This window comes from Scyliorhinus torazame, chromosome 16, assembly GCF_047496885.1.
Source record: "Scyliorhinus torazame isolate Kashiwa2021f chromosome 16, sScyTor2.1, whole genome shotgun sequence".
Taxonomy (NCBI): Eukaryota; Metazoa; Chordata; class Chondrichthyes; order Carcharhiniformes; family Scyliorhinidae; genus Scyliorhinus; species Scyliorhinus torazame.
In genome coordinates this window covers 18,638,262-18,665,441 of record NC_092722.1, presented here as the reverse complement: position 1 = coordinate 18,665,441, position 27,180 = coordinate 18,638,262, and the positions used below count along the sequence as shown (strand labels likewise).

At 50.4% G+C, this 27,180-nt stretch overlaps 1 protein-coding gene across 1 annotated transcript in view; it reads left to right on the top strand.

Annotated features, from left to right (window-relative positions):
* The window catches only part of LOC140392612 (uncharacterized), a 518,519-nt gene that overhangs the window by 164,955 nt on the left and 326,384 nt on the right, over positions 1-27,180 (top strand). The gene's annotated exons all lie outside the window — the stretch shown is intronic.

Genomic DNA, 27,180 nt, shown 5'->3' with positions numbered 1-27,180 from the left:
TTGGGGGTGCCCACAATGGGAAACCCCATTGGCCGGCTGCCGGGACGGGTAACCACGCTGCCGGGGGTGTGGTGGGACAGAGGTTCCTGCTCAGGAACCTACACCCTCTAAAAACCTTCCTAGAACTCATCACTTCAGTCAATCTATCACTCATCCCTCTCAATTGCTCCTTCCTGGCTCACCAATTAATAATAATCTTCATTGTCACAAGTAGGCTTACATTAACACTGCAATGAAGTTACTGTGAAAATCCCCTTAGTCGCCACACTCCGGCGCCTGTTCGGGTACACAGAGGGAGAATTTAGAATGTCCAATTCGCCTAACAAGCACGTCTTTACTTCCACTTGTGACTATGGAGTGATTGGTCACATAAAGGGCTGTTCCTGTTCAAAGTCATAGAAAAGGGCTCTTTTTACCCAGATCCGGGTGGAATTTTGATGAAAAGGCGGAGGGGAATGTTAGAGGAGTAGTTTACCCCTGGAATGGTATGTCTGCTGATCACCGGACCCGGCAGAAAACAGTGAGAGGTTTGGCTGGAAAGTTGAAACATTGCAGCATGCAGGCGGGGGAGGGGCAAGCTGGAAAGCCCCAGATGTAGGAGCTGATGACTTTTATCAAGGAGGAATTCCATAAACAGAGGAAAGAAATGCATGAGGATCATGCAAACGCCATTGCAGAAGCTGTGGCACCCCTGAAGAGTACTTTGGAGTGGATGGAGAGGTGTTTGGAGGTGCAGGGGTCACAGATTCGGGAGATTGAAGCAGTGATCTCGGACCACAGCGATCGTGTGGTGGGCTCTGGAGGCGGAGGTGGGGCTCCTAGGAGACCTTTGTAAAACGCTGAGGGCAAAGGTTGAGGAGCAGGAGAATACCTCGAGAAGACAGAACCTGCGAATAGTGGGCCTTCCTGAAGGAGTGGAAGGTGTGAGTGCCCCGAGGTACGTCTCGAGGATGCTAGTGGGACTGGTGGCAGAAGGGGTGCTAGATAAGGCACCTGAAGTGGACTGAGCGCATAGGTCTCTGAGGCAAAAGCCTAGAGCTGGGGAGCCGCCGCGGGCGGTGATCGTGAGACTCCATAAATTTGTGGAGAAAGAGAAAATTCTACAGTGGGCCAGGGAGATGCGTAGCTGCGACTGGGAGGGAAATAACGTCCGGATTTATCAGGACATCGGAGCCGAGTTGGAAAAATGGCGGACAGGTTTCAACAAGGCCAAGGCGGTGCTGTACGGGCGGCAGATCAGGTTTGGGGTGCTCGACCCGGCGAAATTATGGGTGACGCTCGGAGGCCGGGAGTATTATTTTGAAACCCCAGAAGCGGCCGAAGGAGCATAAACTGGGGGAGAACTGAGTGGACAATGCTTGGGAACCGGGGTGCTGGCACTATGTAATGGTTGGGAACATGTTTGAAGTGGGTGTAGGGATTGGGGGATTTTCGCCGTTTTTTTTGTGGGGTGGGGGGGGTTCTGTTCAATGTTGAGATTGTAAGGAGTTGTAAGGGTGAAAGGTTTATGTGGGGATGGATGTTCCCATCCCCCCTCCTGTTTTATGGGATTGTTTGTGTTTAACATCTGTTTGTTTGATTTTGGAGAAGGCTGCCTGGAGTTCAGGAGAAGTCCTTGTTTGGGTGGGGGAGGGTAAGGCCAGCAGGAGGCCTTCTTCTTTGAGCTGAGCAGTGGGGGGGGGGGAGGTCATTAGGTTGTGCTTTTGGGTAGGGGCAGCCGTGCTAGCAGGTTATGCTGGTGAACGGAAGTGAGGTGGTGGGGGAGAAGGCCAAGAGGGGTGGCTGGGGGGAGGGGGGAAAGGGGAAGTTGGGGGGGGGGGGAAGGAGGGGAAGGGGAAAGGTGGGGGGGGGGTTTCGGCAACGCAGCAGGGGGTGAGAGATGACATGGTCAAGGGTGAAGAAAGAGGCCATCTGGGATCTGGGATGGGCTAGGTACAGAATGGAATTAAAGGGGCAGGAGTTAAGTGGGGAAGATGACGAACGGTAGAGGGGATTGGAGGCGCAAGCCTCCGGTAAGGTTGGTAACGTGGAACGTCCGGGGACTGAATGGGCCGGTTAAAAGGTCGCGGGTGCTCGCGCACCTCAGGAGCTTGAAAGCAGGGGTTGTCTTTTTGCAGGAGACACACCTCTGTGTGAAGGACCAGGTTAGGTTGAGGAAGGGGTGGGTCGGGCAGGCTTTTCACTCGGGGTTTGATTTGAAATCGAGAGGTGTGGCGATTTTAACTGTGTCCTGGAGCCAAGGGTGGATAGATCGAGCCCCAGGTCGATGGGTAGGGTACGAATGGCAAGGGAGCTGGGGGGGGGTTTATGGAGAGGATGGGTATGGTGGATCCATGGTGCTTTCAGAACCCAGGGGGAAGGGAGTATTTATTCTTTTCACACGTCTATAAGGTGTATTTGAGGATTGATTACTTTGTAGTGCGTCAGGGGATTTTGGTTGGGGTGCAGGGGCAGAGTATGCGGGGATAGTTATCTCGGACCATGCACCCCACTGGCTGTATATTCGGTACAGTACGGGACGAGAGCAGAGGCCGGGGTGGAGGTTTGACTCGGGGTTGTTGGTGGATGGAGGTTTTTGTGATAAGGTGCGGTTGACGATTAGGGATTATGTGGAGTTCAATCAGAATGGGGATGTGTTCGCGGGCATTTTCTGGGAAGCACTTAAGGCAGTGGTCTGGGGAGAAATTATCTCATTTACGGTTCATGCGAATGAGGAAAGGAGGGTGGAACATGACCTTCTAGGAGCGAGATAGTGGCAGTGGACAGGGAATATTCGAGGGTGCCCACCGTGGAGGGATTGGCGAGGAGGAAAAAGTTGCAGGGGCAATTTGACAGGCTGACAACGGGGTGGGCGGTAGGGCAACTGCGTAGGGCAAGAGGGGTGCAATACGAGTATGGGGAGAAGGCGAGCCGCATGCTGGCGCACCAGCTGCGGAGGCAGGCTGCGTCCAGGGAAATATTGAAGATCCGGACTGGGGCTGGGGATGTGGTGTCAGAGCCAGGGAAGATAAATGAGGCATTTAGAGAGTATTATCAGGGACTTTATGAGGCAGACCCAGGAGGAGAGGAGGGGGACATGGGGTGGTTTCTGGACGAGCTGGAATTTCCCCAGGTGGAGGAAGCAAAGAGGCAGGCGTTGGAGGAGCCCCTGGGGCTGAGGGAGGTGCTGCTGGATAGTATCAGGGGTATGGAGTCGGGGAAGGCCCCTGGGCCGGATGGGTACCCGGCAGAATTTTATCAGGAATGTGCGGCGGACCTGGCACCACATCTGTTGGGGGTGTTTAATGAAGCACTGGAGAAGGGGGAGTTGCCGGAGACGATGAAGCAGGCAGTAATCACACTAATCCCCAAAAAAGGGACGGATCCGGTGGAATGTGGGTCGTAAAGACCCATATCAATATTGAACACGGATATGAAATTATTGGCTAAGTTGTTGGCGGGGAGGATGGAGGATTGTGACCCGGGGGTGGTTGCAGAAGATCAAACAGGCTTCGGGAAGGGCAGGCAGCTCGCGAGTAATATAAGACGGCTGTTGAATGTGGTGATGAATCCGGCGCAAGCTCTGGTACTCCGGAGGTGGCAGTGTCCATGGACGCAGAGAAAGCATTTGATCGGGTGGAGTGGCGGTCCTTGTTCAAGTTTTGGGAAGGTTTGGGTTTAGGCCGAGATTTGTGGCATGGATGCGGTTGCTGTATGTGGCGCCAAGAGCGAGGGTGAGGACGAATGATATGAGCTCACGAAGCTTTGACTTACACAGGGGTACGAGGCAGGGGTGCCCGCTGTCGCCGCCGCTGTTTGCGCTGGCCATAGAGCCATTGGCGATGGCTCTCAGCGGGTCGGCAGAGTGGCAGGGGATAATGAGGGGACAGAGGGAGCATCAGGTGTCGCTCTATGCCGATGACCTCTTGCTGTATGTTTCGGATCCGTTGGAGAGTATGGGAAGGATTATGGGCCTGTTGGGGAGGTTTGGAGGGTTCTCGGGATACAAGCTGAATGTAGGGAAAAGCGAGGTATTCCCGGTGAATGATCTGGCACAGCGGGCTAATTTATGGGGGATGCCATTTACGATAGTGAGGGATAGGTTTAGGTACTTGGGAATTCAGGTAGCGAGGGAATGGACGGGGCTCCATAAGTGGAACTTAACAAAGCTGGTGGAGGAGGCCAGGGAGGATCTTAAGAGGTGGGATACACTGCACTTAAAATTGGTGGGGTGGGTCCAAGTGGTGAAAATGAATATTCTGCCGAGGTTCTCGTTTATCTTTCAGGCTCTCCCGATCTTTATAACAAAGGCCTTTTTTCGGAAAGTGGACACAATCATCTCGAACTTTATATAGGCGGGGAAGGTGCCAAGGGTGGAGAGGGCCCTGCTACAGAGGCAGAGGCAGCAGGGGGGGGGGGGGGTTGGCGTTGCCAAACTTGCTTCATTATTATTGGGCGGCGAATGTGGACAAGGTGCGGCGGTGGTGGGAAGGAGAAGAGGTAAAGTGGGTTAGGATGAAGGAGGAATCTTGTCAGGGGTCTAGTTTGAGGGCTATGGTGACGGCAGCATTGCCAAAGGCTCTGAGTAGATATTCAGGGAGCCCAGTGGTGCAGTCCACGGTGAAGATATGGAATCAGCTGAGGAGGCATTTTAGGGTGGAAGGGATGTCGGTGCTAACGTCGCTGTGCGAGAATCATGGGTTTGAGCCGGTGGGGGGGGAATGGATAGTGTATACAGGAGGTGGAGGGAAGTGGGGCTGGTCAAGGTGAGGGATTTGTATTTGGAGGAAGGGTTCGCCAGTCTGGAGGAGCTAAGGGAGAGGGTAGAGCTGCTGAGGTGTAGTGAGTTCAGGTATCTACAGGTTAAGGACTTTGCATGAAAGGTCTGGAAGGGGTTCCCTAGATTGCTGGGATACACCCTGCTGGAGCAACTGCTGTTTCCAGATGTGGAAGGGGAGGGACGAATTGGGGATATATATAAGTGGCTGGGGGAGCAGGGAGGCGGCGGGTGGTGAAGATCAAGGAGAAATGGGAAGTGGAGTTGGGAATGGAGATCAATTGGGGAGTATGGAGTGAGGCACTGCGAAGGGTAAATGGGACCTTGTCTTGTGCAAGGATGAGCCTGATACAGTTTAAGGTGGTGCACAGAGTGCATATGACTCGGGTGAGAATGAGTGGGTTCTTTCAGGGGGTAGCAGATGAGTGTGAGAGGTGTGGGCAGGGGCCAGCGAATCATGCGCACATATTTTGGGGTTGCAAAAGATTGGGAAGATTCTGGGCGGGAGTGTTCGCGGTCTTAGCCAGGATAGTGGAGGAGGGAGTGGACCCGGACCCTTTGGTGGCGATATTTGGGGTTTCAGAGAAGCCGGAGCTCATGGAGAGGAGGAAGGCCGATGTCTTGGCCTTCGCCTCTCTGATTGCACGCTGACGAATTTTTCTGGAGTGGCGGTCGGCATCGCCACCGGGGGGGCAGCAGCATGGTTGGGTGACCTGTATGACTTCCTGCGGTTAGAGAAGATAAAGTATGAGTTAAGGGGCTCAGCAGGGGAGTTTGAGAAAAGGTGGGGGATGTTTGTGACCATGTTTGAGGAGCAGTACGTCGCGGGGGTGGGGGGTGGGGGGGGGGGGGGGGGGTGGGGGGTGGCAGTGATGGGGAGGAGGGGGTGAAAAAGGAGAAAAGTCTGTACAAACTGTAAAGTTGATTGTTGGGAAGAATGTTTCCCAGGGTGTTTATTTGCTGTAACCTACTTTGATACAAGTTTGAATAAAATGCGTTAAAAAAAAACAAGCACGTCTTTCGGGACTTGTGGGAGGAAACCGGAGCACCCGGAGGAAACCCACGCAGACACGGGGAGGATGTACAGACTCCGCACAGACAGAGACCCAAGCCGGAATCGAACCTGGGACCCTGATGCTGTGAAGCAACAATGCTAACCACTGTGCTTCCATGCCGCCCTTGCTTTCCTTGTGCCTACCTGGAAACTACAATGAGATATTTCTTTACATTAATGGCACAGTATTTGTTGCTGTCGTCCATGTTTTGGACAGCATGAGTGAGGAAAGGTGTCCCAATGATTATTACTCCTTTCTTTTGCATTTCCTTTAGTACCTTAATAAAGTGACACTGTTTACATTATTCCATTTAATTTATCTCTCTCATTCTGAGATCAAAGCTTGAGATGCTTCACATTGTTTCCAGATACAATAAACAGACCTTTAATCCCACAAGAAAGGAGATTCAACTTGATGCTTTGACCACAAAACTAACCCTTCAGACCTGCAGAGCTGATCTTTAATATTTAATCACTCACTGGCAAGATCCTTTGCATCTTTGTCACATTGAGATTTTGTACCTCATTAATACCGGCACCCTTGACTTGTGACACAACATCAGAATTCAGAGGAGGTGGGGTGGGGTGGGGTGTTGTGGTTGCTATGCAGTTGCTGGGATGTGAGGAGGGCAATTTGAGCTCATTCTGTTTCAGCTCATTCTGTCTTCAACATTCACACATCTCTGCTTTCAATACTTCTGAATTAGAATTTATGGACCGCTGCCCTTCCCTCCCAGCACCACGCCCTACTCATGCACCTCCCAATCTGCACCACTTTCTAGCAGCGCCACTCTCTATTCACATCAGTTCCTACCAGCGCCACTGTCTAGATGCACCACTCCCTACCTATTTCTCTCCCTCCGTACACAGATCCCAGACCTAAACCCCTCCTTAATATGCGACCCTCCCTATTACTCAATTCTACCTACCCACATCCTTCTCTAACATGAGGTCTTTTTCACATTCCTTACCCAACACCCTTCCATATCTCAACCCCCTCCTTCCCCACGTACACTATTTCAAAAGTACAAAGAGTAATTTGGCAGTACAGAAGTTGAGTATTCCTGCAAACACCCTGGGCTGGATTCTCCGTTCCTGAGGCTAAGTGCCGACGCCAACGGAGGATCCGTGGCGTTTCACGACGGGAAGATCGGCGCAAAACCCTCACCGATTCCAGTACTACTAAGAGGCTAGTACCAGCGGCGTGTGAAACACCCGTGGAAAATGCTTGGAGAATGCGCAGGGCTAACAAGCTGCAGCCACGCGTACCCCTAATCCCATGCACAGGACACCGCCTGCACGCCTCTCTCTCTCCCTGCTGCCGGCACGCCAGGCTCCCAACTGTTGGGACCACATGTGGCCCGCGCCGGCGGGAACTGAGCTCATTAGAGGCAGAGCGTCGCAGGTGGGCCGGCTTAAGCACACACCAGCGGGGTTGCAACTGCGCGCGGTGCGTGTCCCAATGACGCCGATTTGGAGGGGGCGGAGCATCGCGACCCGGCATCAAACCGGAACCTGCCCCGATTCTGACGTCGGGAGCTATTCTCTGCCCAATCGCCATTCTCAATTTCGGAATCGGGCTACGGAGAATCCTGCCCATGTTGTCAAAGCTTTTTGTCTTACACTCATCAGAACAATTCACAAGGCTATCAAATATAAATTAACAACAATTTACACTGCATGAGAAAATAGTGCTGATTGTTTGGCAAGTAGATTCTGATTGGTTGCCACTGAGAATGTACCAGTGAACTGATGACTGACAGTTAACTGCCAAGCTTTGTTCAAATTCAAATCAGACAGATGACTCTGATTAGTCAAGGGATTACCCTGCGAAATGTACCAGAGAATGCAGCCGCCTATTTTGTTGTGTTGAAAAAGTCACACTGTGTCAACATGTTCTTCTGTCTGGAAAGTATAGGGCCCTGTGTAGCTTCTAGAACGCATAAGTGAGTCATCCTGCGAACTCGACTGATAATCTTAAATTGGTTGTCGATTTAATTTTGAGCACACTCAGGATTGTTTAAAAATGCTGCCCAAATGTAGAATCACATCTAGTGCAGGTCTATCAGCATTGAAAGGGAGAGAGGAAAGAGGGTTACCTTTAGATCACTGAGTCTCCTTAAACAATCTCACATCCACGATGTCTTTTGAAACATTGAAAAGGTGAGGTTTAGGAAGATGGAAGGAGGCTCAGGTTGAGCATATACACCAGCATGGAACTGTGGGCCAAATGGTCTGTTGCTGTGCTGTAACTACTATGTCATTCTATGCAGATACTGCTGAATATATCCAGCCCACATTCGAGTCCGACATTCCCTTTGGCTGCACGGCAGCATAACTTTTCCCCAGTCCAGAAACTAATGGCCCCAGCTGTTTCCCTAGGATTTGGATTGTGTTTCCGGCACTGTTTAGGACACCCATGGGTGATGGGGCAGAATGGGTGCAAACTGGTCCTGAAGTGCTGCCTGAAGTTTAAATACGATTTTAAGTTAATTTTTTTTTCAGTCACTGTGTTGTCTGGCACAACTGACCACTCACGGTAATGCCGTCCTGCTCATTTGTGAATTCCGCAGGGTGGTTTAACAGCCTCAGATCTCAAGGTGGAAATGACCAAAGAACGCCTTTTCTGACTTTATTCCCGTTATCTGTGCTATTTTGGGTGGGTGAATCTTGTGCCCAGTATTACATTCAGTGGGAAATTGCAGTATCAGCACCAGCAGAATGTTTCCCGAAACAATATCTTTGTTGCCCAGCCCAGGTTACTGTAGAGTTGGTCGAAGTAAATGCTCCTCTTTCTGTTCCAATTTCAAGCCTGTGCTGACCTCTTGTGACCACGGGATGCAAGTGTTAGAATCTGCACTGAAAAGATCATTTCTCACATGGTTTACTATTGCAATCAAGATGAACAGGGTTTGGGAAGTTGTAGTATTGTAGTAGTGGGCAGTATTAGCTTGCTATCAGTCTGGCCAACCACCTCACACTGCTGGCTTTGTTCTGCTTGCTTCATGGCAGTCAATATGATCATCAGAACATTTGGGGAAACAGGTTTCAAACATTAGCGTTGGTCAGCTTTGGTCCTCTTCATAGAACATACAGTGCAGAAGGAGGCCATTCGGCCCATCGAGTCTGCACCGACCCACTTAAGCCCTTCCACCCTATCCCCGTAATCCAATAACCCCTCCTAACCTTTTTGGTCACTAAGGGCAATTTATCATGGCCAATCCACCTAACCTGCACATCTTTGGACTGTGGGAGGAAACCGGAGCACCCGGAGGAAACCCACGCAGACACGGGGAGAACGTGCAGACTCCGCACAGAGAGTCACCCAGCGGGGAATTGAACCTGGGACCCTGGCGCTGTGAAGCCACAGTGCTATCCATTTCTGCAACCGTTCAAATGAGCACTCATCAGAATAACTCACAGATCAAGTCAGGATGCATGAAGTGATGTCACAGGACTCCTGAGTGATGATTGTCCCAGGACCCTCGAATGAAGATTGTTATAAGATGACAGGACCACTGGATGATAGGTGTACATTGGTCTTGGGGATTGGGGACCCCCCCCCCCCATTCCTTGCCAACTCTGGGTGTGAAGTGTCCATCGTCACAGACCCTCAGGTGATGCGTGTACCCGGGATGTGGAACCACTTGGCCAGTGATGGACACCCTCGTGACCCTCCGCTTTTGTCTGGCTAATTATTGGTGAAAAGTGAACCTGTGGATTCACCACTTCAAAGTATCGGTTGACTTCACACAATAATAAATGTTAACGTGCAACCATAAATGACAAAGCATTGAAGCTGAAATACTCCTGAAACGATTTGATGAGGAGTAAAGTATTTTATCACAAAATGCCCAATGGCTACCCGTGTGTTAATCTGTCACTTGAACTGATTTTCAGGAACTGTATTTGAGTTATATGCTAGGTCTGGGATGTGATCTGGGCGGTGAGTGAAAAGAGTTTAAAATTACTTGCTGTTACGTTGTATGTCTCCCTGTGGTACCTTTCTAGTAGATATATGAGTGGGGAGGGATGGTATGGATTTTGGGTTCTGCCTGCCCTGTATCCTCGGGGTGCAATTTTGTTCATTCTCCCAGAACACATTAAAAGTTGAACTCTGCTGCCTAGCAGTAGGCTGCCCTGGAAGAGCTGATGGATCTACCAGATGCACATTCAGAAAGCAGACCCAGAAAGGTCCCTGAGACACTATCCAAAATAATGTTGTCTGATTGAATCTCAGTAAAGGTTTCTGAGCGAAGGCAATTGTCAACAATTCTAAATTGGAAAGCATTCTGTACAACACAAGTCTAATGGTACACGTATATTGTTCTGGGCCAGGGTATAGAGAACCCCAAAGTGTATCATGGAGTTCACCTGACCCACAACTTTTAATAGATTGTGGTATGGGGAGCACACGGCCCACTCTATAATCTGGGCGAAATTCTCCCCCAACGGCGCGATTTCCGCCGACTGGCGGCAAAAACGGCACCAATCAGACGGGCATCGCGCCGGCCCAAAGGGGCGGAATGCTCTGCATCTTTGGCGGCCTAGCCCTAACATTGAGGGGCTAGGCCGACGCCGGAGAGATTTCCGCCCCGCCAGCTGGTGGAAATGGCGTTTGTTGCCCCGCCAGCTGGCGCGGAAATGCGGCGCATGCGTGGGAGCGTCAGCGGCCGCTGACAGTTTCCCGGCGCATGCGCGGGAGCGTCAGTGGCCGCTGAAAGTTTCCCGCGCATGCGCAGTGGGGAGAGTCTCTTCCGCCTCCGCCATGGTGGAGGCCATTGCGGAGGCGGAAGGGAAAGAGTGCCCCCACGGCACAGGCCCGCCCGCGGATCGGTGGGCCCCGATCGCGGGCCAGGCCACTGTGGGGGCACCCACCGGGGTCAGATTGCCCCGCGCCCCCCCCCCCAGGACCCCAGAGCCCGCCCACGCCGCCTGGTCCCGCCGGTAAATGCCAGGTTTGATTTACGCCGGCGGGACAGGCAATTTCTGGGCGGGACTTCGGCCCATCCGGGCCGGAGAATTGAACGGGGGGTCCCGCCAACCGGCGCGGCCCGATTCCCACCCCCGCCCAGGTACCGGAGACTTCGGCGGGGGCGGGGGCGGGATTCACGGCGGCCAACGGCCATTCTCCGACCCGGCGGCGGGTCGGAGAATGACGCCCGTGGTACTTCAGAAATGGACAAGTATTTTTTAAAACAGCAAAACAATGTTTATTCTATGAACCCAAGTTAACCTTTCTAAAACAAACAGTGAACAACTTAGCAACCAGTAAATCAAAGATAACCCCCAAAGAATACAACACTAAGTAATCCGTAAGCTGTCCTTTTCACATCCAAAAGACTTAACAAACCTTTAAACAAGAGCACATTAGGTTTACATTCACTACTGATCACATTTATAATTCTGAAATCACCAAATGATCCAGAGATAGTCTTTGGATGGCAGAGAGAGACCAGCAGTACAGCTGCTTTGTTGGACTTCAGCTGCAACACACACTGAAACACGAAACCAAAAGACACAGACACACCCAAACTTTTCTCAAAGTGAAACTAAAAAGCAGAACCAGAGCTCAGCACCACCCACACTCTGACATCACTGCAGTAACATGAGCAGCCAAACATTTCTTAAAGCAACATTCTCATGACAATATAATGTGGTACAGGTCACTTACATGTCCATATCACATGTTTGCTGAATATAGCAGATGTATTCCAATGTGTTCATGGCTGGCCTTCCATTAACCATGGGTGCGACTATGCCCCATAGCAAGCGGTTTAGTCGCGTGTTAGCGCCAAGAAACACAATGCCATCTAACGTGACTCCAGTTAAATATGTTGCCTCAGCGGAGAACATGGGGTCGAGGCCACACTGAGTCCTGTTTCCTGCACTAAGAAGCTCCACTCACCAAAACACCTCAGTGCAGGGAGAGATCAGGATCATTTTTAAATGACGTCCTGATCTCTGAGCCATCGCGCAAACCCTGGACCCCTCCCAAATCCCCAACTTACTGTAATGCCCCCCCCCCCACCTCACCCCACTCCTTCCACACGGCACCCCCACCGCCTGATCACCGTTGCACATAAAATGCCAACCTGGCACCTTGACCCCGCTCCTAGGATCTGCCCGATTCGCAAAGCCTCGTGTGATCTAACCCGATCTCGCGAGATGCTGCAATGTGAATCCTATCCATTGTGGACAGGACCACTTTTTAGCAAACCTGCATATTAAAGCGAGACAGCTAGTCTCATTTTAATGTGCTGATTCCTGAGTTACCCAAGGCGTAGGGTGAATCTCCCTCGCCTTGGAGACCTTGAGCAAGTGCTGTTCAGTATCGGTCTTCACAAACGGCGACCAGATGGAATGGCACTTGTGGGGGTTTCTCAGGGGATCGGAGGCCTCCAGGTGCATGCCCTTTGGGCAGAGTGTCACCCTGGCATTGCCAGCCTGGCACCCTAGCAGTGTCAGCCCAGGTGCCATGTTGGACTGCCAGATGGTAGGGGCACTGCCAGGGTGCCAGATGAACACTGCCATGCTGGCATTTTTTGTGCGGTTGTGATTAGGCCGGGGGTACCCCTGTAAAAAAATGTTTTTTAAATCGCTTATTGTCACAAGTAGGCTTCAAATGAAGTTACTGTGAAAAGCCCCTAGTTGCCACATTCCGGCGCCTGTTCGGGGAGGCTGGTACGGGAATTGAACTGTGCTGCTGGCCTGCCTTGGTCTGCTTTAAAAGCCAGCGATTTAGCCCAGTGTGCTAAACCAGCCGCTGTATGGATGTTGTGGGGGTGCCCTCCCATAGTGTGTTGAGGCTTTAGGGGTTGCTATGGGGGCCTCCGGGATCGGGACGCCATTTTAAAATGGCAGCCCGATCACTCGCTACACTGAGGAGTTCCAGCGAGCGGAGATCCTCAGTGTACTAAACAGGGTTTTGTGGCCTCGGCCGTGCGTTCCCTGTTGAGCCCCCTTATCAAAAGCTTTATACTCTTGTGTTTTTTAGCCCTGCGACTGCCGGGATACATGTGGCTAAACACGCTCGCTATTGGACTTTGTTCCCATTTAGTTAAATTGCGCTCCATGTTTTCCTGCTGGAACTGAATAGCCTGTGATTTGCATTTTCATTGGGGGCGCTACCCTTCTGCGATTCAGGAAATTAAAATGGGCTAGCACTCTGCTGGAGAGAATTGGAAACAATTCCTGGCCCCACGGGCGGTGTAACCACTGGGGCCGGAATTAGCGCTCAAGACCCTGACAGCTGGAGCTGGTTTTTAAGAGCTCCACTCACCACACTCACTGCAGCCACGGAGATGGCTCAGAGAAGATTTGCCCCCGATTTCAGGAGTTCATGGTAGACCCACTGCTCGATGCCAGTGAGGAGTGGAGGGACAGCTCTTCCCCAGGATGGGCCACAGGCTCAAGCCCACCCTGTTTAACTGCGCCTGGGAGGAGGTGGCAGAGTCAGTGCTGCCAGTCGCACCATGATGAGGCAGCTCGTGATCCTGAGGGGTGGGGGTTACTGGTGAAGCCTCTGCCCTGAGAGGGTCAGAGACCCAGGGAGGGTGCCAAAGGCCACGGTGCAGGTGTCCTTTGTTTGGACTGAGCTCTGCTAATCCTCTGCTTCCTCTGCAGGTGGGCATCCCTTCTGAGGAGTGCCAACACCCGGTGGACCACTGATTGAGTTTGCCATGCCCATGCCCTTGCTGATTCAGCTGATATTTAAATCCACGCAAATGACGGTTTTGCATGGATCCACAGGTGCAGGGCGGAAACTTCAATAACACCACCAGCGAGGGACCATGGGTGGGATTCTCCAATAATGGGGCTAAGTCTGGCGAATCACTCTGGACTTTACTGAAGAAAGTACTGAGTGATTCCCCTACATGCAGGGGGCTGACAGGCCCCGGAGTGCTTCTCACAGCTCTGGCTGCAGATACGATGCCCCGCACTTCCGGTCGGGACTCCGCGCACGGCAGCGGCCTGCTGCCCCGTGGTCATGGTGGACTCAGCCTGCGGAGCGGCACCAGAAATGTAGGCCTCCCCGAGATCACGCGCGCCTCCGGGTCCGTGACGCCCGATAGTCCCCCCTGGCCGGCCATGAGGCCCCCCCCGCCCCCCCCCCCCCCGGTGATCGATTCCCCCCCCCCCCGTCCCCCATCTGACGGCCGATATGTGTTTCGAACCACGCCATCGGGAACTCGGCCGGTTTTCCTCGGTGAATCGCGGGGGGTGCCTCTGTCAATGGCCCCCTACCTGTGCCGCGCACTTCGCAAGAACACGAATCGCGAGCGATTCTCCAGAGAATCGCGGGTGTGGCGTTGGACCAGATTTCAGCGTAAACACCCATTCTCCGCCCCTGCATCGATTGCGATTTCGGCGCGGAGAATCCAGCACCATGGCTGTGGAATTGGCGCCGGGCGCATGTTGCATTTTTTCCATTACACACTATTCTCCGACCGATCGCACACTCGTCACCAGCGACGAGAAGTAGAGAATTCAGCTCACTATATAAATACAAGTTACTGTGTTGATTTGCAGACTGTTTTTAATACTTGTGAAATTATAGGTGCATGTTAGATCTGGCAAGGCTTAGGTCCTGCTCTTTGTCAAACATTCTCACCTTATAACTGAGCAAAACCTTCCACTACCGCTCCATGCCCACAGTAGTCTTGTAATCGTACCGTGCAACAATTCAGCTTTTATTTGCTGCAAGCCCACTTGCAACCTTCCCTTTGCTAATTTAATAAAGTGTTAATCCATCTATTTTAATCAGGTTTATGTATCCCTTCAATAGCAAAGAGCGGAGTTTTATATCAATGTTAAAAGCCTTTGTGCATTTCTGTCCCACAGTGATAGTTGAAAGACTTTGGTGTGTTTGAACTGTAATGGCTGACATCTCCCACTAGGGGACAGCAAGCCATGCTAATTTTTTGGCAGGTTGATACTCACTGAAAACAATGTGAACTGGACCCATGCAGGAGATAGATGTTGGGTTTAGTGGCTGTTCTTTTGCCCTGCGTCCTTCAGTGCTTGCATCTTTGCAACCAAACGCCAGCCTGCAAAACCACAGGTCACCATATCCTCGAGATGTGATGTGCCAACACTGCATTGTTCCGTTTGAACAACCTTGTCTGCCTTTGTTGTTCTCAGCTGTATCGGGGCAGAGGATTGTCTTTTTGTTTCTGTCTTTGCTCTTCTGCCTCTCTCTGTCTCCTTCTTTGTGTCTTTATCTCTGTCTTCTTCTTTTCCTGGTGATTTTATGTTGTATTCTGTCTACCCACCTGTCTTCTGCTCAATCTCTTATCATCTATTTTTTTTCCATACACTCTTTCCTCACTCTCTTTTCCTCCTTCCCTGTATTTCGGCACTGCTCTCCCCTGCTCCCGATAATTTTTATTTCTCTCCATCTCTCGCAGCAAAACCACTCTCACTCGTTCTCACACTTTCATTTCTCCTTTTGTTGCTTTTTCCCTGTGTCCCGTGCCTTCTGTCCTTCGTAATTCTATTTTTTCCCTTCCGCCTCTTTGTAATTCTCTCCTTTAAAGAAATCCTGGCCTAATCCTGCACTTCATCCCTGATCCTGGTTCTGAATTTGGAGTTGCCTCACTGCTGGTCCGTGGGTTAGGAAATGGACTTTGTAGAACTTGTAGTAAATCGCTGAACCCAACTGGGGCCACTTTCACTGCTCCTCGGTTCACTTCCCAAGGTTGCACTGTTCCACCCCATGTTCGCTCTGCTTCTCCATCTGCACAAAAATACTTTGTGGGTTGGTTTTCTCTTGAAATACAATCAACCAGTTCATTGCTGGACTCTCAATTGATCCAAAGGTTGTGATATGAAAATTCAATATGTAATCCCTTCCTCATCCACCCTCTCACTCTCCTCCTTCCTCCTTCGCGTTTGATCCCTTTCTTCTTCTCTTTTAACTTCATACTCTTTCTCCTTGCCCTTCTGTATTTTATTTTTTCCTTCCCCTCTTTCTCCTTCCCTCATTCTCCCCATTCCTCCTCGCTTCCCTCCTTCCTCCTCTTTCCTGCTCTCGCTTCCCTTTCCTTCCCTCATTTTCTCCTTCCTCCCTCCCTTTCTCCATCTTTCAGCTCCCGCTCTCCCTTTCCCATCTCGCCCTTCACAGCGTCACAGGGGCTGGGACCTTAGCCCACCACAATGAAATGCAGCCGAGAGGCCTGGGCTGTCCCAGGAAATTTACCAGAGGGCATCCAGCTACAATTTCGAACTGAGAAATAGAGCTCTGGAGTCAGCTCTACTCGGGTTCTATCCCTTACCTGACCATTGTAACCGGGACATCTGATAATGAAACAGAAGAGATGAGGAAAACAGCAATGTTTAGCTGGCATCCAGAAACCATGACGTTTCGTCCTGGGCATAGGCGTGCATGGCAGCCTTTCAACATAGGGTCGACTGAGAGGTCTGGGTTTATAGTGACTCCAGTTAGCTATTAATACTTTCACGGGCAGCACGGTAGCATTGTGGGTAGCACAATTGCTTCACAGCTCCAGGGTCCCAGGTTCAATTCCGGCTTGGGTCACTGTCTGTGCGGAGTCTGCACATCCTCCCCGTGTGTGCATGGGTTTCCTCCGGGTGCTCCGGTTTCCTCCCACAGTCCAAAGATGTGCAGGTTAGGTGGATTGGCCATGATAAATTGCCCTTTGTGTCCAAAGTTGCCCTTAGTGTTGGGTGGGGTTACTGGGTTATGGGGATAGGGTGGGTGTGTTGACCTTGGGTAGGGTGCTCTTTCCAAGAGCCATTGCAGACTCAACGGGCCAAATGGCCTCCTTCTGCACTGTAAATTCTATGGTCTATGATCTATTAGCAGCCCTTTCAAGAGCATTTGCAAGAATAAAATGTCATTTCTTTCAGTAGGAGCAGTAAAAAGAAACATGAGCCATTCCTCGTTCTGATAAGAGCTCCCGGTGCCATGACAGAACTCACAGCCCATGAAAAGCCCAGACTCAATTTCTGGTCTATCGCCGAGTTAATTGGCCTTTGCAGGCCTGGGATTACAGTTGGCCACCCACTGTGAACGAAGGGGGGTGGCGATAAGAAAATCAGTCAAGGTTCTCATCCGAGGAAACCTATCCAGTCATTGCTGCTATTCATTCTTAGGATGTGGGTGTCACTGGGAAGGCCGACATTTATTGCCCTCCCCAAATCGACCTGACAACGAAGTGGCTTCCTTGGCCATTGATGCGCAATCAATTACTCTCGAGACAAAGTGAGTCATAACTAATAGGCTTTAATCTGCTAGAACTCTTCCCCAGCAGCTTCGATACAGAAAGTGAAGGCTGCTGGGACGGCATCAGTTCTTATACTCCGCCTCTCAGGACGGAGCTATGTATATCGGCCAATGGTAGACTCCAGGATCTAGCTAATGGTCATCCACCTCTCAGGTACCGCAATACCTGGTATTACCACAGCCATTTCAGAGAGCAGTTCATAGTTCACCATGTCGATATGTTGACTGGAATCACATATTGGCCAGAGCGAGTAAGCACAGCAGATTTCCTTCTTTAAAGAAGTGTCAGCGAATTTGCTGGATTTTTATGACAGTAAAACAAATTCATGGTCACTTTTCCTGACACCAAATTTTTTATTTCCGGATAACTTTTAAAATCTGATCAGAATTTTCAAGAGAGGATTTGAACTGATGGATTAATTAGTTCAGTAACATAACCAGGACAGTGCACTGCCCACAGATTGGGTGAGGACAATGTCAGCCGAAGCTGTGATGCCTCCCATGCTTGAATAGCCTGGTGTCTGAGATCAGAGCCAATGCTATTAGAAGCTGGACTGCATCCTTTCCACGGAATCACCTTCAAGGTGGATCAGAGGAATGAAAGAAGACTTGCATTTATATATCACCTTGCACCAGCTCCAGATCTCCCAAAGTGCTTCATAACCAATAAAGTACATAGAATTGTGTTGGCACAATTGTAGGAAATGTGGCAGCCAATTTGCGTACAGCAAGATCACACAGGGAGCAGTGAGATAACTTAACAGATTTTATTTGGTGATGGTTGAGGGACAAATAGCGGGTGGGAAGCCGGGAACAACTTCCCTGCTCTACTTTAACAAAGAATGATGGAATCGTCTTCTTTTTAATTAATTTTTTTGTGGAATGTGGACATCGTTGGCAAGGCCAGTATTTATTGCTCATCACTAATTGCCCTTGAACTGAGTGACTTGCTAGGTTATTTCAGGGGGTAGCTACGAGTCAACCACATGAATGTAGATCTGGAGTCACATGTAGGCAGGCCCAGGTAAAGAGGACTGGTTTCCTACCCTGAAGAACGTCAATGAACCAGATGGGTTTTAGAACAATCAATGATAGTTTCGCACTCACCATTACTGAGACTAGCTAATATTCCAATTTAATTTTTTTAAAATTCCACCAGCTGCCATGGTAGGATTTGAACCCATGTGGTCAAAAGATTGTCTGAGACAACTGGATTATTAATCCCGTGACATCGCCACTACACCAACATGTGCCATATTGGAAGCAGACCTCTATTTAATATCTCTTCCAAAAGGTGTTACCTTGGACAGTGCAGCACTCCCTCAGTACTGACCCTCTGACAGTGCAGCTCTCCATCAGTACTGACCCTCTGACAGTGCAGCACTCCCTCAATACTGACCCTCTGACAGTGCAGCACTCCCTCAGTACTGACCCTCTGACAGTGCAGCACTCCCTCAGTACTAATCCTCTGACAGTGCAGCACTCCCTCAGTACTGACCCTCTGACAGGGCTTCACTCCCTGAGTACTGACCCTCTGACAGGGCAGCACTCCGTCAGTACTGACCCTCTCAAAGTGCAGCTCTCCATCGGTACTGACCCTCTGACAGTGCAGCTCTCACTCAGTACTGAACCTCTGACAGAGTAGCACTCCCTCAGTACTGACCCTCTGACAGAGCAGCAGTCCCTCAGTACTGACCCTCTGACAGTGCGGCACTCCCTCAGTACTGACCCTCTGACAGTGCAGCGCTCCCTCAGTACTGACCCTCTGACAGTGCAGCACTCCCTCAGTACTGACCCTCTGACAGTGCAGCGCTCCCTCAGTACTGACCATCTGACAGTGCGGCACTCCTTCATTTGGTGCATTTGAGTGCTATAGTAAGAGTTTGGTGACCGAGGGAGTTAGGTGAGGAGGGAGTAAGGTGCTCCCTTCATTTTGTTTCCGACATTTCCGCAAAGAGTGAGAAGAGAGCCAGGAGTTTACAGAAAGTGTAGCTGACTGGGAGCAGAGTCGGAGGGAGGAGATCTAGTTAGTCCACAGGGCAGCTATATTCTGTCAGGTAAGAGGGGATGGAGGCTAGGCCAGTTGCATGCTCCTCCTGTAGGATATGGGTGGTGAGGGATACCACCGGTGTCCCCGCTGACTATACCTGTGGGAAGTGCACCCAACTTCAGCTCCTCAAAGACCGTGTTAGGGAACTGGAGCTGAAGCTGGATGAACTTCGGGTCATCCGGGAGGCAGAGGGGGTGATTGAGAAGAGTTACAGGGAGGTCACCACACCCAAGGTACAGGACAAAAATAGCTGGGTTACAGTCAGGGGGAAAAAAACAAACAGGCAGACAGTGCAGGGATCCCTCGTGGCCGTTCCCCTTCAAAACAAGTATACTGTTTTGGATGCTGTTGGGGGTATGACCTACCGGGGGAAGGCCCTAGCGGCCAGGTCTCTGGCACTGAGTCTGGCTCTGGGGCTCAGAAGGGAAGGGGGGAGAATAGAAAAGCAATAGTTGTAAGAGATTCAATGGTTAGGGGAATAGATAGGAGGTTCTGTGGTCGCGGGCGAGACTCCCGGAAGGTATGTTGCCTCCCGGGTGCCAGGGCCAGGGATGTCTCGGATCATGTCTTCAGGATCCTTAAGGGGGAGGGTGAGCAGCCAGAAGTCGTGGTGCACATTGGTACCAACGACATAGGTAGGAAAAGGGGTATGGAGGTAATAAACAAGTTTAGGGAGTTAGGCTGGAAGTTAAAAGCCAGGACAGACAGAGTTGTCATCTCTGGTTTGTTGCCAGTGCCACGTGATAGCGAGGCTAGGAATAGGGAGAGAGTGCAGCTGAACACGTGGCTGCAGGAGTGGTGTAGGAGGGAGGGCTTCAGGTATTTGGATAATTGGAGTGCATTCTGGGGAAGGTGGGACCTGTACAAGCAGGACGGGTTGCATCTGAACCAGAGGAGCACCAATATCCTGGGAGGGAGGTTTTGTAGTACTCTTCGGGAGGGTTTAAACTAATTTGGCAGGGGAATGGAAACCGGATTTGTAGTCCAGCAACTAAGGTAGCCGATATTCAGGACGCCAAAGCGTGTAATGAGGCAGTGGGGAAGGGAACACTGACAAAGGAGAGTACTTGCAGGCACGGAGATGGGTTGAAGTGTGTATACTTCAACGCAAAAAGCATCAGGAATAAGGTGGGTGAACTTAAGGCATGGATCGGTACTTGGGACTACGATGTGGTGGCCATCACGGAAACCTGGATAGAAGAGGGGCAGAAATGGTTGTTGGAGGTCCCTGGTTATAGATGTTTCAATAAGGTTAGGGAGAGTGGTAAAAGAGGTGGGGGTGGGGGGGTGGGGTGGCATTGTTAATTAGAGATAGTACAACAGCTGCAGAAAGGCAGTTCGAGGAGTATCACCCTACTGAGGTAGTATGGGTTGAAGTCAGAAATAGGAAAGGAGCAGTCACCTTGTTAGGAGTTTTCTATGGGCCCCCCAATAGTATCAGAGATGTGGAGGAACAGATTGGGAAACAGATTTTGGAAAGGTGCAGACGTCACAGGGTAGTAGTCATGGGTAACTTTAACTTCCCAAATATTGAGTGGAAACTCTTCAGATCAAATAGCTTGGATGGGGTGGTGTTTGTGCAGTGTGTCCAGGAAGCTTTTCTAACGCAGTATATAGATTGTCCGACCAGAGGAGGGGCAATATTGGATTTAGTACTTGGTAATGAACCAGGGCAAGTGATAGATTTGTTAGTGGGGGAGCATTTTGGAGATAGTGACCACAATTCTGTGACTTTCACTTTGGTAATGGAGAGGGATAGGTGCGAGCAACAGGGCAAGGTTTACAATTGGGGGAAGGGTAAATACGATGTTGTCAGACAAGAATTGAAGTGCATAAATTGGGAACATAGGCTGTCAGGGAAGGACACAAGTGAAATGTGGAACTTGTTCAAGGAACAGGTACTACGTGTCCTTGATATGTATGTCCCTGTCAGGCAGGGAAGAGATGGTCGAGTGAGGGAACCATGGTTGACAAGAGAGGTTGAATGTCTTGTTAAGAGGAAAAAGGAGACTTATGTAAGGCTGAGGAAACAAGGTTCAGACAGGGCATTGGAGGGATACAAGATAGCCAGGAGGGAACTGAAGAAAGGGATTAGGAGAGCTAAGAGAGGGCATGAACAATCTTTGGCGGGTAGGATCAAGGAAAACCCCAAGGCCTTTTACACATATGTGAGAAATATGAGAATGACTAGAGCGAGGGTAGGTCCGATCAAGGACAGCAGCGGGAGATTGTGTATTGAGTCTGAAGAGATAGGAGAGGTCTTGAACGAGTACTTTTCTTCTGTATTTACAAATGAGAGGGGCGATATTGTTGGAGAGGACAGTGTGAAACAGATTGGTAAGCTCGAGGAAATACTTGTTAGGAAGGAAGATGTGTTGGGCATTTTGAAAAACTTGAGGATAGACAAGTCCCCCGGGCCTGACGGGATATATCCAAGGATGCTATGGAAAGCAAGAGATGAAATTGCAGAGCCGTTGGCAATGATCTTTTCGTCCTCACTGTCAACAGGGGTGGTACCAGGGGATTGGAGAGTGGCGAATGTCGTGCCCCTGTTCAAAAAAGGGACTAGGGATAACCCTGGGAATTACAGGCCAGTTAGTCTTACTTTGGTGGTAGGCAAAGTAATGGAAAGGGTACTGAAGGATAGGATTTCTGAGCATCTGGAAAGACATTGCTTGATTAGGGATAGTCAGCACGGATTTGTGAGGGGTAGGTCTTGCCTTACAAGTCTTATTGAATTCTTTGAGGAGGTGACCACGCATGTGGATGAAGGTAAAGCAGTGGATGTAGTGTGCATGGATTTAAGTAAGGCATTTGATAAGGTTCCCCATGGTAGGCTTCTGCAGAAAGTAAGGAGGCATGGGTTAGTGGGAAATTGGGCCAGTTGGATAACGAACTGGCTAACCGATAGAAGTCAGAGAGTGGTGGTGGATGGCAAATATTCAACCTGGATCCCAGTTACCAGTGGCGTACCGCAGGGATCAGTTCTGGGTCCTCTGCTGTTTGTGATTTTCATTCATGACTTGGATGAGGGAGTTGAAGGGTGGGTCAGTAAATTTGCAGACGATACGAAGATTGGTGGAGTTGTGGATAGTAAGGAGGGCTGTTGTCGGCTGCAAAGAGACATAGAAAGGATGCAGAGCTGGGCTGAGAAGTGGCAGATGGAGTTTAACCCTGAAAAGTGTGAGGTTGTCCATTTTGGAAGGACAAATATGAATGCGGAATACAGGATTAACGGTAGAGTTCTTGGCAATGTGGGGGAGCAGAGAGATCTTGGGGTCTATGTTCATACATCTTTAAAAGTTGCCACTCAAGTGGATAGAGCTGTGAAGAAGGCCTATGGTGTGCTCGTGTTCATTAACAGAGGGATTGAATTTAAGAGCCGTGAGGTGATGATGCAGCTGTACAAAACTTTGGTAAGGCCACATTTGGAGTACTGTGTACAGTTCTGGTCGCCTCATTTTAGGAAGGATGTGGAAGCTTTGGAAAAGGTGCAAAGGAGATTTACCAGGATGTTGCCTGGAATGGAGAGTAGGTCTTACGAGGAAAGGTTGAGGGTGCTAGGCCTTTTCTCATTAGAACGGAAAAGGATGAGGGGCGATTTGATAGAGGTTTATAAGATGATCAGGGGAATAGATAGAGTAGACAGTCAGAGACTTTTCCCCCGGGTGGAACAAACCATTACAAGGGGACATAAATTTAAGGTGAAAGGTGGAAGATATAGAAGGGATATCAGAGGTAGGTTCTTTACCCAGAGAGTAGTGGGGGCATGGAATGCACTGCCTGTGGAAGTAGTTGAGTCGGAAACATTAGGGACCTTCAAGCAGCTATTGGATAGGTACATGGATTACGGTAAAATGATATAGTGTAGATTTATTTGTTCTTAAGGGCAGCACGGTAGCATTGTGGATAGCACAATTGCTTCACGGCTCCAGGGTCCCAGGTTCGATTTCGGCTTGGATCACTGTCTGTGCGGAGTCTGCACATCCTCCCCGTGTCTGCGTGGGTTTCCTCCGGGTGCTCCGGTTTCCTCCCACAGTCCAAAGATGTGCAGGTTAGGTGGATTGGCCATGATAAATTGCCCTTAGTGTCCAAAATTGCTCTTGGTGTTGGGTGGAGGTGTTGAGTTTGGGTAGGGAGCTCTTTCCAAGAGCCAGTGCAGACTCAAAGGGCCGAATGGCCTCCTTCTGCACTGTAAATTCAATGATAATCTATGATTAATCTGGGACAAAGGTTCGGCACAACATCGTGGGCCGAAGGGCCTGTTCTGTGCTGTATTTTCTATGTTCTGTGTTCTATGACCCTCTGACAGTGGAGCCTTCCCTCAGTACTGACCCTCTGACAGTGCAGCTCTCCCTCAGTACTGACCCTCTGACAGTGCAGCACTCCCTCAGTACTGACCCTCTGACAGTGCAGCTCTCCCTCAGTACTGACCCTCTGACAGTGCAGCACTCCCTCAGTACTGACACTCTGACAGTGCAGCACTCCTTCAGTACTGATCCTCCGACAGTGCAGCACTCTCTCAGTACTGACCCTCTGACAGTGCAGCACTCCCTCAGTACTGACCCTCTGACAGTGCAGAACTCCCTCAGTACTGACCCTCTGACAGTGCAGCACTCCCTCAGTACTGACCCTCTGGCAGTGCAGCACTCCCTCAGTACTGATCCTCTGACAGTGCAGCACTCCCTCAGTACTGACCCTCTGACAGTGCAGTACTCCAACAGTACTAACCCTCTGACAGCTGCGTCCCTCAGTACTGACCCTCTGACAGTGCAGTACTACCTCAGTACTGACCCTCTGACAGTGCAGGACTCCCTCAGTTCTGACCCTCTGACAGTACAGTACTCCCTCAGTACTGACCCTCTGACAGTGCAGTACTCCAACAGTCCTGACCCTCTGACAGTGCTGCGTCCCTCAGTACTGACCCTCTGACAGTGCAGCACTCCCTCAGTACTGACCCTCTGACAGTGCAGTACTCCCTCAGTACTGACCCTCTGACAGTGCAGGACTCCCTCAGTACTGACCCTCTGACAGTGCGGCACTCCGTCAGTACTGACCCTCTGACAGTACAGTACTCCCTCGGTATTGACCCTCTGACAGTGCTGCGTCCCTCAGTACTGATTCTCTGACATTGCAGCACTCCTTCAGTACTGACCCTCTGACAGTGCAGCACTCCCTCAGTACTGACCCTCTGACAGTGCAGCTCTCCCTCAGTACTGACCCTCTGACAGTGCAGCACTCCAACTGTACTGACCCTCTGACAGTGCAGCACTCCCTCAGTACTGACCCTCTGGCAGTGCAGCACTCCCTCAGTACTGACCCTCTGACAGTGCAGCACTCCCTCAGTACTGACCCTCTGACAGTGCAGCACTCCTTCAGTACTGATCCTTTGACAGTGCGGCACTCCCTCAGTACTGACCCTCTGACAGTGCAGCACTCCCTCAGTACTGACCCTCTGACAGTGCAGCAGTCCCTCAGTACTGACCCTCTGACAGTACAGTACTCCCTCAGTAGTGACCCTCTGACAGTGCAGCACTCCCTCAGTACTGCCCCTCTGACTGTGCTGCGTCCCTCAGTACTGACCCTCTGACAGTGCAGCACTCCTTCAGTACTGATCCTTTGACAGTGCGGCACTCCCTCAGTACTGACCCTCTGACAGTGCAGCACTCCCTCAGTACTGACCCCCTGACAGTGCAGCACTCCCTCAGTACTGACCCTCTGACAGTGCAGCACTCCCTCAGTACTGCACTGGGAAAGTCAGTTGGTGCGGGTCTTGAAGTCACTGTCTTCTGACTCAGAAGCAAGAGCGCTCCCCACCGTTCCAGGGCTGTCGGGATGTTTAAGGTCGTTTGGCAAGATGCAGCTTCAAATTATCCATCGCTCCCAATATTCCGCAAACAGATCTTTGATGCAGCCTGCCAGCTATCAGCTTATTAGTATAGTTTTTCACATGGTAATTATGGGCCATGTTACACATTCCAAACCCTTGCACAGTGATCTATAACAGAGCTGTTTCAGTGACATGCAGGAAACAGGCAGGCTGCCTTAATAACTGACAGATGTGCTGCCTTGCTTTACATCTATTCCAGTGAGGTTCCTCCTCCTGCCCTCTTCCAGGCCCTGGCTTCATTCATCCAATGCAGCCAGCACGTTGACGCGCTCAGTTGCCCAACCGTAATTGGATCCCCTGCGGCTATCATCCATCTTATGCCAAGTTCTGTGTGTGGGGAGGTCCCCCCGCCCCTCCCGAGTATCAGACCCAACCCTCCCCATTGACCACAGGGTCTCTATTCTCCTGGATATTGTCTCCCTGTGTGATTATTGAGCTGAGGAGACACTATCCTTTTGTTTCAGCTGGAGAAATGGAATATAAATGATTCTTTGGTGAGCCCCTGGAGTCGGTCTGCAGACTATTCTGTTTGGTTTGATCATTTCTGGCGCCATCGCGGTCCTTGCCATATGAAAAGCATTTCCCCGCTTGGGAAACGTGTAGCTGCCATGTCGCACTGACAGATGGTTGAAATCCCTCCTCCTTTCCTTCCTGGAATTATCTCCCCGTTTCCTGACGTTGCTGGGTGCAGTTCCCTGCAACAACACCCACCCTCCCCCAGGACCCCATACTTGTGCCCAATTTCACACGTCTGCCGAGGCTAGCCAACATTGCCAGGCTGTTCCTCCTTGGGGGTCATCACAGCACCCCAGATATATGGTTCTCTATTCTTTCATCCGAGTCATTGACAGATTAAAAAAAAAAAATTTAGAATATCCAGTTTTTTCCCCAATTAAGGGGCAATTTAGCGTGGCCAATCCACCTAGCTTGCACATCTTTGGGTTGTGGGGGTGAGACCCACGTAGACATGGGGAGAATGTGCAAACTCCGCACGGACAGTGACCCGGGGCCGAGATTGAACCCGGGTCCTCAATGCAGTGAGACAGCAATGCTGACCACTGTGCTGCCCGTCATTGATATATATAATGCAAAGCTGAGGTGCCTGTACAAATCCCTAGCGAACACCACTTGTCACATCCTGCCGTTAGAATATGTATTCATTAACCCTGCTCTTTGCCTTCCATCTCCTCACCAACTCCTGGTTTATGTCAATAGGTTGCCTCCAGTCCCACGTGCTTTTGCTAATCATCTCCTGTGCCAACTGCAAATAAGGTCCGTTGACAATTGTAGAATCCTGATTTTCACTTCAGTTGGCACCTGCAATCTTGGCACAGAGGAAGGGTGGGGCCTAGACCCAGACATTGTCTCCTCTCTGTTTTGGGCATCTGTGTGCACAGGTCTTACTGCCTGTGAAACACCGCACACATTAACCACCTACATAATACATAGGAACTGTCAGCTGACAATGGACCAAGTTTCTTTGTCCACTGCCACCCTGTTAGTCGCAGAGCGCAACAATAATAAAAGTTGTTGACTGATCGCACCAATCAACCTCTTTATCAGTAAGCCTACAGCAGGCCCAGGCATGAGGTCAGTAAAACCTCAATGGTGGAGACCGATGGGAATCCATAGGTTCAAAGTCACCTATTTGTCCCAATCATGTTACACCTACCACTGCCATGCCTCACATTATCCACATATTGTAAATTAAATTTGTCTAATTTTTATTTGAATGAATCAATACTACTTTCTGCCATCTCCGTGTGGAGCCTGTTCAAGCAGTGCTGGATATTTATTTCATCCATAACAACATGTATGAATCATTTATAACATTGAAAAACTCTGCGACTAACTGTTGCTCTTATTTATTTATTTCGGTGAACCACAGCCTTTCCCTTACATCGATCAAATGACCACACAACCAGTTAGTTAGTTCAAAAGATGGTTTATTACATACACAACAGTTACCTCGACATGCAAGCACAATATCTACTACGAGATAAACTACACCTATCAGCTACCATAACCTATACTTAACTTCAGGGCGACCGGCACTGTGCAAATGGATAAAGGCCTTTATCTGGATTTCACTTGGCTGGTTCGAAGAAAGTGGCTCTGTCTCTGCTGGGCTCATCCGTCAGGTATCAATCGTTGGTCTTGAACTTGGCTGGCTGTTCCTGCT